General features: G+C 37.3%; 1 pseudogene; it reads right to left on the bottom strand.

Annotated features, from left to right (window-relative positions):
- Positions 1-699: 699 nt before the first annotated feature.
- Positions 700-849, bottom strand: LOC126032962 (uncharacterized; annotated as a pseudogene).
- Between the last annotated feature and the right edge of the window lie 3751 nt (positions 850-4600).

Raw genomic sequence — 4600 nt, 5'->3', positions numbered from 1 at the left:
ATAAAATAAAATATACATCAGTGTACTATTTTCTATACAGCAAAAACCCAAATTGTATGCTTCTGTGTGTGTGTGTGTGTGTGTGTCTGTGTGTGTGTGTGTAAGGAATGGGTGCAAACAAGAAAAGATAAAGCAATTATCGGGGGCCGGAGAGTTAGCACAGCGGCGTTTGCCTTGCAAGGATTTATAACGTGATTTATAGCAGTTATAACGTGAATACATATATTATATAATCCTCCAAATAGTAGATTTAATAAATGATCAACATTTGAATATTTGCCTTGCACGCAGCCGATCCAGGACAGACGGTAGTTCGATTCCTGGCATTCCATATGGTCCTTCGAGCCTGCCAGAGAGAATTTCTGAAAGCAGACCAGAAGTAACCTCTGAGCGCCGCTGGGTGTGACCCAAAACAAAGCAAAACAAACAAACGAACAAAAAGAAATTACATTCTACCGTGGTGTGCTCAAATTGGGATATCTGTAAATTCACCAATTGACAATAGTCTATTAAATCATATTAGTGGATAAATTGTTTCCCCAAATACTAATTTTTACCTATAATACCATCACAGAAGATAACTATTTCTGGTGGTATATTTTTATGGAGTTACACTAAAAATATCTGTAGAGTTATACATATTAATTTTGCTTCTTAATGTTATTATATTTAAGCTTTTCTTTTTTTTCCCCCCTCAGGGGGAATGTGAACGCAAACCACAAATTATGCAGTCTAGTTTCCCACATTTGGGGAATTCGTAGGGTTCAGCACACCCAGAGCGCAATGTTTGAGCCTCGCCCTGGGGAAACCACCTTTGTGATCATGGTATCTCCCCTGCCAGGTAAGTTTTATTTAAGCTTTTCTAAGTTTATTAATATCCTCAAAACTGTGATTGTTTTTATACAAATGATTTGTATTTTTATTTGAACTTTAAGACTATTAGTATAGCTGAAGAGTAGTATTTTATAAATAATTTATATCATTCACATATTATCACTATACACAACTTATAAAGAAATTTCATTTAATTTCAGTAAGTTTGGGGCACATTTTAAGGAATTTTAATCAAATTTGCTCTCTTTTCCCCATGATTTTATAAATATTTTCAAGCTTATAATATTGGGGATAGAAAATCATACGAAATAGTCACACAGACCACCTCCATCTAAATTTAAAAAGTACTACTCATAACTTTTAATTTTTTAATGATTTACAAATTTATTCATTGTTGAGTTTTAGACATACAATATTCCACCACCAATTTCACCACAAGTGTCAACCTTCCTTCACCAATTTTCCCATAGTCCATCCCAGACGATCACCCACTTCCCAACTTTTATCAAAACAAGCATCTATTTAAGTTTGGGTATCATAATTTCAGTGTTGACCCACCAATATACCTGAATCCCCTAAATCCCTGTCCCCTGTAATTTCACATCTTTCTTTCTCCTTCCTCCACTCTATTTCTTTCCTTTTCCTCACTCTGCTCTGGAGCCAAGAGTGATCTAGGTAACTCACATTTAAACAATTGCACTCCTTTATGCAATTATTCTAAAAATACATATAAATGATATTATCCTGTATTTATCCTTCTTCTGAATTCCTTGATTTTTAATTACTTTAAATATTATGGTTACAAGGTGTTCATAATATACTTGGATATTTTTTACAGATACAAAGTTATTAATAATTGAGTTTCAATCATGCAATGTACAACCCTTCATCAGCGCATATTTTCACCACCAATGACCTCAAATTTCTTCCCATCTTACCCCTGCCTGCCTATGGGGCTTGCAGTTTTGTTCTCTCTCTCTCTCTTCTCTCTCTCTCTCTCTCTCTCTCTCTCTCTCTCTCTCTCTCATTGAATCCTCCTATCCTTTTAGACACTGTGGTTTGCAATAATGTTACTGAGGGGTACTATGCCTATCACTTTATCTTTTTTCATCAACCAATTCTTGTCCTGTGAACATTTCCAACTGTCATTATTATAGTGGTAGTTGCACTAACTGCACTCTCCCACTATTTGTGGGAAGCTTCTTACCATGAACTGGTCCTCCTGAAATCTTTATTACCTCTGGATATTTTTCACCATGTTATTTCTTTTTTTAATATCCCACAAATAAGTGTGATCATTGTATGTCTATCCCTCTCCCTCTGACTCATTTTGTTCAATACAACACTTCATATCTATAAGCATGACTTTGTTTTAACTAACAGCTCATAGTATTCCATAGTGTATACATACCACAGTTTCTTTATCCATTCATCTGTTCTTGGTTACTGGATAGTTTTCAACAATATAAAACCATTGTTACATAGAGAAAATCAGCAGAACCTTCATGACATTGAAGCTAAAAACATCTTCAAGGGTGAAACCCCACTGGCCAAGCAAGTTGAAGCAAAGATAAACAAATAGGATTACATGGGGCTGGAGAGATAGCACAATAGTAGGGCATTTGCCTTGCAAGCAGCTGACCCAGGACCAATGATGGTTTGAATCCCGGTATCCTATAAAGTCCCCCGTGCCTTCCAGAAGCGATTTCTGAGCAGCAAGTCAGGAGTAACCCCTGAGTGCTGCTGGGTGTGGCCCAACAAAAAACAAAAACCAACAACAACCAAAAAAACTAAATAGAACTGCATTAAATTAAGAAGATCTGCAACTCAAAGGAAATGGTTACTAAGATACAAAGACTACTGACAGAATGGGAGAAATCACTCAATGTCCATCTGAGAAGGGATTAATATCTAACATTTACAAAGCACTAGTAGAGCTTATCAAGAAAAATCTCTAACCACCTTCAAAACAGGCTGAAGAATTGGATAGGAGAGAGTCAGAAGACACAAGAAAAAATGTCCACATCATTAATTATCAAGGAGATGCAAATAAAAACAACAATGAGATGCCATCTCACGCCACAGAGACTGGCACACCTCACAAAGAACAAGAACAATCAGTGCTGGCACAAATATGGGCAGAAACAGACATACATTCACTGCTGAAGAGTGCTGCAGGTGTCTTGCGTCTCAGCATCTCTAGTGGGGATGGAATTCTTCACGAGAGGAAAACGGGTACACGAACGGCCGAATATGAAATATGAAATAATGAAACCACACACAGAGTATTTGGGATCAACACATCTTCTGGCAGGAGTGCAACAAGTTTAATTTTTTGAGCAGGGGGATTTATAAGGGCAAAACTAGCCATACATGTAGAGAAGAATAATTATTACCACAAAGCAAAGTACAACAGTGACAATGCCTAAAATATGGGTGTGACTCTAAAAATGACAAAGTTACAAAGGAGAAGGTTACAACTCAAGGCAGCTCTTTGCAAGCTTACTTCAAATGCAAAATCGGGGATTAGGAAGTAGAAAATATCTAGGAACTTGATCTTCACTGGGCTGGGCTCTATTGTTTTAGAGGTCAAGTAAAGGAAGGAGCCAAATCCCCTAAAAGACGTTTCCCTATTTTCTGAGGAGAGTCAATAGCCCAGGATCTGCATTCGATACCCAGAGACTGCAGCACAAGGACATATTTGAAAAAGAGAAAAACATTGTCTTAACTTTTAGGTGCTAAATATTATCCAATAAAAGGGGTTCTTTTAGTAATCTTTGGTGCTGAAATTTCTGAGCCAAATTACTTGATAGAGGCCACACTTTTGCCTGAGATTTTACAAATGAGAGATAGCCAAATAATGACTGAAAAATGTAATGCCAAGCATCTCTTCGGAAATTCCTCAACCATCCACGAAGGGGAAAAAGGAAGCCACAGCAGGCATTTTGAGGAACCCCGTGAGGGTTATTTCAGTTCCTCCCACCAGGAAAATCTGAGGATACATATGGTGGGCTGAGCTCCCCTAAAAGTTTATGTATGTTGTGGCAGAAGGGAATGCTAACTGGTTCAGCTTTTTGGAAAACAATATAAGTATTTCTAAAAAAAAAAAAAAAAAAACTAGTAATTGAGCTCTCATATGACCAAGTAATGCCACTCCTAGGAGACTCTATGCTAAGAACCCCAAAACACAATGCTGATAAGCCCTCTGCATCCCTATGTTCATTGTAACTTTAATTCTTAGCAAAAGGTTTGTATTTTTTGCAGGTGGGGCTGAATGATAGCAGTCTGACCTAGGTTTGATCCCTGGCATCCCATATGGTTCCCCGAGTCTGCCAGGAGTGATTTCTGAGCACAGAGCTAGGAGTAACCGTTGAACACCTCTGGTGTGGCCCAAAAGCCAAAAAAATATAACCAGGTTTTTTAAATATTAGGGGTACTTTAGCTTCATAATTGTCCCTCTTTTCATGTGTCAGCATGTTGAAAAAAATCCAGAATTATGATAAAAATATAATCTGTCTTGATAAGTTTCCTTAAAATACAAATCAATGCTCTCTGAAAGAGAATAACTTTAGCAAAGCAGTATGATTTTATTGATCCTAATCATCTCCTACAAGAGAACAGGCAAGCTCGAGGAAATTCTGGCCAGTTAAATCATCGCAGTTAAGTGCTAAGAGCATTGAAAAGGGAACAGCAAGGAAAGGCAAAGTGTAGCAGGTAGTAGAATCTATCCCCTCACACTTAGACATTTTTTAAAAATTAATATCTT

Source organism: Suncus etruscus, chromosome 1, assembly GCF_024139225.1.
Source record: "Suncus etruscus isolate mSunEtr1 chromosome 1, mSunEtr1.pri.cur, whole genome shotgun sequence".
NCBI classification, from domain to species: domain Eukaryota; kingdom Metazoa; phylum Chordata; class Mammalia; order Eulipotyphla; family Soricidae; genus Suncus; species Suncus etruscus.
This window is presented reverse-complemented; position numbering and strand designations above follow the sequence as displayed.